General features: G+C 44.0%; 1 pseudogene; it reads right to left on the bottom strand.

Moving 5' to 3' along the window:
* Positions 1–2951: 2951 nt before the first annotated feature.
* Positions 2952–3198, bottom strand: LOC112859776 (bublin coiled-coil protein pseudogene; annotated as a pseudogene).
* Between the last annotated feature and the right edge of the window lie 5701 nt (positions 3199–8899).

The following is an 8899-nucleotide window of genomic DNA, read 5'->3' as shown; positions in this document are numbered from 1 at the left end:
GATACTGTGCAAAGTGAAATAAACTAGTCCCAAGAAGACAAACACTGTACGATTCTACTTAATGAGCTACTGAGAGTAGTTACATTCATAGAGGCAGAAAGTAGAATGGTGTTGCCGGGGGCTGTGGGGGGTGGGGGAGAAATGAGGAGTATAGACTTCAATGAATGTACACATTCAGTTTTACAAGATGAAAAAACTCGGGAAATGGCTTGCACAAGTGCACATGGTTAACAGTACTGAATTGTGCACGTAAACATACTTGGTAAATTTTATGTTGGGTATAATACCACAATTAAAAACTTTTTAAATGTAAAACAGCTTCAGAGATTTCTAGGCAGGGAAGCCTTCCTTAGGTCTTATTATGTCACCGAGAAAAAGAAACATATCCCATTAAAAAACAAAACAAAACAAAACAAAACAGTCCTAAATGGATCTGATAACTTTGCTGGGTGTGGAAACCCATTTTCTTATTTATTTATTTACTTACTTATTTACTTACTTATTTATTTTTGGCAGAGAGCACAAGTTGGGGAGGGGCAGGGATAGGGGGACACACAGAATCCGAAACAGGCTCTAGGCTCTGAGCTGTCAGCACAGAGCCCGACAAATGAACCCAGGTACTGTGAGGTTATGACCTGAGTCGAAGTCGGACGCTTAACCGACTGAGCCACCCAGGCAACCCTGGGAAGTCATTTTCATGTACAACTCAGGGAGTAGCTTTTAATCTTTCAGAGTATGGAAAAAAAAAAAAAGCATGACGGTCTTTTAAAAAGTCTCATTGCACCTAGAAATGTTCTGCCTCATTTCCTCAAAGAGATTTTAGGGAACACAACTATTCCTTGCCAGCGGGGAGCTCTTGCTGGTGGTTTCTCATTTGTTTGACCACCCGGGGTCGAGGTTTAAGACTTGCTAATGCTTCAGGTGCAGAACTGGCACCTACTTGGCCATGGTGTTCTTTGTCTATGCAGCTTTAGCAATCACAGAATCTGTCTTTTCATGGTGCTTTGTTCCAAAATGTTTTAATTATTGGCAACTGATTAGTTGTTCAGTGTTGTACTTCTTGATTCTCATTATCATTTCCATACTCGTTTTAGCAACTGCATTGTCAGTTTCTGTCAGAATTTGCAGCCACGGAGCATGAGAAAAATAACAGTTGAGCCGAAATTACTGCTTTCCAGGTTTGGTGTTGACTATCTATTCATCTGTCTTACAGAACTATAGGATTTAAGTAATGGTGCATCATTTTTATTGAAGCGTAGAGAACATAAAAATGCTTCTGTTATTATTAATGTGCCTAACTCTACCAGTAAGGCCCCTGGAGAAAATAAATATTCTGGGTGTGGCCCTTAAACTTCAGGAGTGTTGTTTAATAAATTATCATTTCACTGAATCAGGTCTCTGTATAGCTTTAAAAAAATTTTTTTAATGTTTTTATTTATTTTTGAGACAGAGAGAGACAGAGCATGAGCAGGAAGGGCAGAGACAGAGGGAGACACAGAATCTGAAGCAGGCTCCTGGCTCCGAGCGGTCAGCACAGAGCCTGTCGCAGGGCTGGAACTCACCGCGAGATCATGACCTGAGCTGAAGTCGGACGCTCAACCGACTGAGCCACCCAGGCGCCCCTCTGTATAGCTTTATAAACATTTTCTTGATTTCAAAAACAAAAACAAAAACTAGTCAAGGGTAATGTAAGGTACCACTCCTCAAGGCACTGTAGATATGAAACTGTTATTTTAATGAAATATTTCCTGTAGCTAGTATTTCATGTGGCTAGTATATTAGCAGGGGGTGTTAAGGGCATTAGGGATTAGCCAGAGAATTTACATATAGTCTTTCAGAAAGCAAGGTGCTATACACTGAAAACTATATTGAGTAGTTGTAAGGGTGTGTATATCCATGTCATATCAAAATTAAGAAAATCCTAAAAAAATAGGATTTCTGCAAATTTAATACTCTCACAGGACTCCATGTTGCAAGAGCTTCTGGGGTATGGAGTACTCCTGGGCCTTACTGCTCTGATGTGAAGGTGCTACAATATAGACCTGCAAATGGGAACTGCCTGTAAATTAGTTCATAAATCCTGCTGACTGCATTTTACTGGTAGCAGAATTTTCACTGTATGTGAAAATTCTTTTTTTTTTTTTTTAATTTTTTTTTCAACATTTATTTATTTTTGGGACAGAGAGAGACAGAGCATGAACGGGGGAGGGGCAGAGAGAGAGGGAGACACAGAATCGGAAACAGGCTCTGGGCTCCGAGCCATCAGCCCAGAGCCCGACGCGGGGCTCGAACTCACGGAGCGCGAGATCGTGACCTGGCTGAAGTCGGACGCTCAACCGACTGCGCCACCCAGGCGCCCCATGAAAATTCTTATATAATTATTAAGATACATTCAATGACAGAGGAAAATAGTCACCCAAAGAACTATAATATTGCTGAAAGCAGATTTTGTCCTTCCTTTTCCCTTCCTTTCCCTTCCTTTCCTTTCTTTCCCTTCCTTTCCTGTCTGTTCCCTTCCCTTCCCCTTTTTCTTTTCCCCTTCCTCCCTCCCTTCCTTCCTTCCTTCCTTCCTTCCTTCCTTCCTTCCTTCCTTCCTTCCTTCCTTCCTCCTTTCCCTCCTTTCTCTCTCTCTCTCTCTCTCTCTCTCTCTCTCTCATATTAGAGATTTGTTTGATGTGGACACTCAAGGCCTGGGCAGAGTGGGAAATGCCATGGAATGGGGCAGGCAGGCAAAGGTGGGTGGGTTGCAGACCCACACCTGACCCCAGGAGGGGATGCTGGGGGCTGGCCCAGGCACACCAGAGGGAGTAGCAGAAGGGCGGCCCAGACAGACACACCACCAGGGGACCCATAGGCCAGCCCTTGAGAAAGTATCTAAGCCAAATGGTGAGTGCCCAGGCCAGAGCCTAGCCCAGGGAGGCAGGGTTGGGGCAGTTTGGGGCTCCCAGAGCCTAGGGACCGGCATCACTAGCAGGCTCCCCGAGCTGCCACTGGAACTCAGGGCTTGTCTGCCCAATGGACTCAAGCAGCTCCCGGAGGAGGGCATGGAGGTGGTCGTTCTTCTCCAAGGGGCCCAGACAGGAGTTGATCTGGTCCAGCATGGAGCTGATGGTAACATTCTGCATCCCCGAAGCCGTCATCCTTGCCTTCCGTGCCCGCCTCCACTGGCAGGCCCAGTTCCCCCTTGGGACCCAACATTGTAGGCTCCAGAGACACTGGGGCAGCGTGATCGTGGAGTGCAGCCCCCACAGCTGGCTCGGGGCAGAAGGTGGAGGTGCCAGGGAAGCATATGTTCAGATAAAATACCTGTATTTCAGTAGTTACATTAAGCACACCAGTTTTTAAACTATTACGTATTATGTTGCTTTGCTCGTTCATAACAGCTTGACTGAGTTTTATAAAACTCACCCATTATAAGTACAGGTCAGTGATTTTTAGAAAATATAGAGTTGTGCAATGATCACCAATATCTGACTTTAGAACATTTCCATCCCTCCAAAACACTCCGTGGTGCATATTTTCAGTTAATCCCCACTCCTTCTCTAGCCTTAGGCAACCACAGATATGCTTTCCAATTTCATGAATTTGTGTGTTCGGACCATTTGATATCAACGGGATCACATAATATGTGGCCTTTCTCATCCGGTTTCTTTAATTTGGCATAATACTTTTGAGATTTATCCATGTTTTAGCACATCTCAGTACTTCACTGCTTGTTAGCTAAATAGTGTTCCATCTATGAATACACAACACTTTGAATGCATTTATCTCTTTTTTCTTTAATTTTTTTACTAATCTCTACACATAACATTGGCTCGGAATCAACCCCAAGATCAAGGTCGCACACTCTCTGGCTGCATCAGCCAGAGGGCCCTGATGCATTTATCTGTTCATGACATTTGGATTGTCTCCAATTTTGGTCTGTTATGGATAAGGATGCTAGGAAGTTTTATAGACATGTCTTTGTGTGGATGCATGCTTGTATTTTTCCTGGGCGAATTTCCAGTGGTGGAATTTTTGGGTTACATAGTAAGTTCATTTTTAACATGTTTAGAAATTGCCAAACTCTTTTCCAAAGCAACAAAGCAACTGCACCATTTTACGTTCCCACAGCAGCATATAAGGGGTCCGTATTCTCCACATCCTCAACACTAGATATGGTCTGTCTTTTTTGTTACAGACTTGATATGTGGTTTTTATAAGTAACGCTCTTTGTCACTGGATTCCTCTCTGAAGAACCAGTTACACACCTTCTACCCTAAGAAAATAGGGTTGCTAGTAATGTCATCTCTGAATTGAAATTCTCCACCCCACACTGCAGGCTCCTTTCACTTTCCCCTGTCCCCTGGGGTCCCATCCTGCCCCCGAAGGCCACTTGGGAGAAAAGAAAAGCAGGAAACCATGAGCAGAGGGCAAGGAGCTGGGCGCCAAGGTCCCAGTGAACATCATAACCAGCAGATGACAGGGGACTGATGGATGTCAGACGCCAACTTCTCTCTGCTCAGATAAGTCAATTTTTATGTGGAGAGCCGTGTAAAGGCTGAAATTGGTCCTCGGATATAGATCTGAGATTTGGGGGAATGGAGCAGAAATCCCTACTTAGAAATGTGAGCAAAGAGGAATAGGAATCCCCTCAAATTTGTAGTCACGATTGTGACTTCTCACTCATACACACGTGTAGACCTTTCTTCGCCATCTTTTAGCAATATGGACTTTGATACTAATACCTTGTGTGTACACAGAATTTATCACTATGGAAAATGCTACTGCATAGGTTATCTTGTTCCAGACTCACAAATGGGAAACCGATTTCCAGAGGGCATAGCAGCTCGTAAGCACCAAAGCTTGTCCCTCTGCCAAGTCTGCGGCTCCGCGTCCCTGCCTTCGCCTGCACACCTTCACTGCTCGGCTAGGAAGCAGGAAGTGCCTTCACAAAATTCCTGCAGTGTCCTGCCATGACTGCTCGCTTTGAAAAGGCAAACCAGTGTTCGAAATATAGACTCACAAATGAAACCAATATTTTGAAAAACAAACCATAGCGAAATTCGTCCGGGCACCACCAAAGCGAGCAGACTGCTTTCACAGTGCCCGAGCCAATAGCGGTGTGCACTTCTTTGCCTTGTGCATAATGTGCCGTTTTATTTCGCACCAGTCATCTGCATGAAAATGACTGCTTGGAGTAAGGCAACTGTGCTAGTGCCACATAATTACGTTGTGACTCAGAGTTCCTTAGCATCAGGGAAGCACACTCCAAACGATTATTTCCACACGATGCTTCCACGGAGCCTCCCTTGTGGGTATTGCTACTCCCGCTTCACATGTTCCCATGAAGTGTTCCCAAGCTCGGTCCCGTGTGACACCAGCGTCGAGAGAGACAGTACTAGATGTTCTATGGAAAAAGACATGTATTTTCTGGCCAAGTAATTTCCAAAATACGTTGGGTTAGCACAAATTTAATAGGTTCTTTCCCATAAGGAATCTCTGAGCCTTTAGTATGCTATTGTGCATGTGAACGTTCAAGAGGGAATATCATGTTGTTTCCCACATGTGTTAATTTTGGAACTTTTCTCATGGAACACCTAACAGTATATGCGGGGTGTTGGTATTTCCCAGGGGACATCTTTGAATATGCAGCTATATAGAAGTATTTTGCATTAATTTGCCTAAAAAATCTGTGTTGATTGTTGAATCTGATATCTCTGATATGAAAACATTCACAATGGGTAATATTGAGGACAACAAAGCTTGCTTACTTTTATGTTATGAAGGTATGTTAACAATAGCCATCATGAAAAATACGAGTCCATTTACTGACTATTAAAGTTGAGTCAAGGGGCGCCTGGGTGGCGCAGTCGGTTAAGCGTCCGACTTCAGCCAGGTCACGATCTCCCGGTCCGTGAGTTCGAGCCCCGCGTCGGGCTCTGGGCTGATGGCTCAGAGCCTGGAGCCTGTTTCCGATTCTGTGTCTCCCTCTCTCTCTGCCCCTCCCCCGTTCATGCTCTGTCTCTCTCTGTCCCAAAAATAAATAAACGTTGAAAAAAAAAATTAAAAAAAAAAAAAAAGTTGAGTCAAGAACTATTGTTATCTCATGTTCATCTTCCCCCAAATCCTGTGAGATAGAAACCATTATCCTCAATTTGCCAAAAGCAAGGTTAGGTAATTGGAGTGGTTTTCCTGACAGCATTCATCTAGTGAAAGTTACAGAGCTGGGATTCAAAGCAAAGTTTGCATAGCTCTGTACCCTATTTCCTGTACTTCTCCATTCTAAAATGTAAACTTTACCTTAAATGACTTAATACGCTGTATTTATCAGAGATTTAATCCATGACGATTGTGACCACGAGAAGTTCTAACTTTTCCAATAAAAAAACAGAACAGAAAATATTATTCTAACATTAATTTTCTCTTCCTGGGGTGTGGCAATTAGTTTTACCCAACCCTTGAGAAATCAGAATTTTCTGGAAACAAAACAGAAGCATTGTAAATGAATTTAATATAGTAACACTTAATACTTCTGCTAGAAAACAAAAACACTTCTAAATGCTGTAAAAAAACAAGCTGTGAAGTATAGCTGTAAATTCTTCCATATCGGGTTCTAGTATTAGATGCCATCAGAAAAAGATTTAAGGGGTGGGGTGTGTGTGTGTGTGTGTGTGTGTGTGTGTGTGCGTGTGTGTGTGTGGTATTAATTGCAGAAAGACCAAATTAAAATAGAAAACAGAGGAAGACTCTTTCTTTTCTCCTCATTTGTACCTAAAGGCAGGAAATGGCTGTATAAAGAGATGATCTCCAAGAACCTTTAAAGGACCAACATAGTTTGACCAAGGCAATCATGAAAAATAAAGAATGGCTGTGGAGAGAGCTTGGGCCATGAAAGCCACCTCTAATATTGAAGGGGGTTGTATTTTGATGAGATGATAAGCTTCTGTGTCATCCAGGGAAGGAATCCTGAGCAATAGGGCTGTGAAAGGTGACAGTCTACACAGCGGTTCAGTCTGAGCTCAGTCAGGCAGCTCAGATTCATGTGCCAGCTCATCCCTGGATAGTTGTGGAAACTTGTCTCTGCTAGTTGATGTATTTAAACTTCATTACCCTCGGGTCGCCTGGGTGGCTCCGTTGGTTGAGCATCCGACTTCGGCCAGGGTCATGATCTCACGGTCCGTGAGCTCGAGCCCCGCGTCGGGCTCTGTGCTGACAGCTCGGAGCCTGGAGCTGCTTCGGATTCTGTGTCTCCCTCGCTCTCTGCCCCTCTTCTGCTTCCTGTCTCTCTCTCTCTCTCTCTCTCTCTCTCTCTCAAAAATAAACATTAAAAACCGATTTAAACTTCATTACCCTCATCTCTGTTCTAAGGACAACCGTGCTAACTTCACGGGGTTCGTGTAAGGAATACATGAGATGATGTCAGTCACGTGCTCGGTCTCCTGCCTGCGCTTAGTGAAGGGAGCAGAGATGGAAGCAGTAAGAGCATGACCGTCAGGAGTCAGATTTTAGCTCGAGAAAAGTTAAAACTTCCTAACAAAAGAAGGTAACTAATTCTGGAGGTGCTAAATCTTAGTTTGGATGATGTCTTCTTTGTAATTAAAAAAAAATTTTTAACATTTATTTCTTTTTGAGAGAGAGAGAAGTAGAGTGCAAGCGAGGGGAGGGACAGAGAGAGAGAGACAGAGACACAGAATCGGAAGCAGGCTCCAGGCTCCGAGCTGTCAGCACAGAGCCCCACGCGGGGCTCGGACTCACAGACTGTGAGATCATGACCTGAGCCGAAGTTGGACGCTTACCTGACTGAGCTACCCAGGCACCCCTTAAACTTTTTTTCTTAAAGTTTATTTATTTTGAGGGTGGGGGAGGAGCCAGGAGAGAGGGAGAGAGAGAATCCCAAGCAGGATCCTTGATGTCAGTCTGGAGCCTGACGTGGGCTCGATCCCGCGAACGGTGAGATCATAACCTGAGCTGAAACCAAGAATTGGGTGCTCAACGGACTAAGCTACCCAGGCACCCATGGATGATATCTTCTGGAGGAAGTTAAAGAGAAAGTTGTTGATTACAGGCAGGCTCGTCCTAGCTCAGATTCTCTGACTCCCTCTCCTCTCACTTGGTGCCTCACCCATGCCGAGTTGCCTTTCCACTTTCAGACCTGCACGAATACCAGGTAATGTGGGAATTGGCTCCCACCTGCCCAGAGGACAAGAGCCAGGGTGTGGGAATGAGCCGCCTGCAGAGCAAACCTTGAATGATGAGAAATGGTACACAGGAGGGAGCTGAGCAAATATACTCACCCTTCCTCCCCTCTAGTGGGGACAGCCCAGAGCCCTGCACGTGGACAGGCTGGTTGTTTTCCAGCTGATGTGAAGTATTGTTATGTGTCATACGCATGGTGTCTTATACATTTCTTTGCCTGGCTTTGCATTTTTCCTCACCTCACTGTTGTGGGCTTGCACCTCTCAAATAAGCTTTAGGAACTTAATCCTTTTTTCTGGCTCTGCTTTCTAGAAGATCTGGGCTAAACCAGGTGTTTCTTGCAAATCTGAAATTTGCTTTGATTGCAAATCTAAACTTTGTCCTTCATCTCATCAGGCTGAACATCAAATAAAAAGCAACGTCAACTGACTTGTCTAAGATTTTTCCACCTCTTTGTAATAAACAAATCACATTTTCATAATTTTGGGACCAAGACACTGGAGTAACCTCTTTTTTCATGCAACTTATGATATTATAATAGGGAACACTAATCTCATGCAACCCAGGGCACTGATTATTCTTGAAGAACAAGTTTGTGGAGGTTTCTTGCCACTTCTGGCCCTTTGTCTTAACCTAGTACACTGTGACTCCTCCTGCTTGTAGCCAGGAAATAGTAAATGATCTGCTTGCTGTGTGGAACATGTGATGTATGTTATCATTT

The sequence above is a fragment of the Puma concolor genome, chromosome F2 (genome assembly GCF_028749965.1).
Source record: "Puma concolor isolate L17-30 chromosome F2, mPumCon1.1.hap2, whole genome shotgun sequence".
In the NCBI taxonomy this organism is placed as follows: Eukaryota; Metazoa; Chordata; class Mammalia; order Carnivora; family Felidae; genus Puma; species Puma concolor.
The sequence above is the reverse complement of the archived record's forward strand: the minus strand, read 5'-3'. Positions and strand labels throughout refer to the sequence as shown.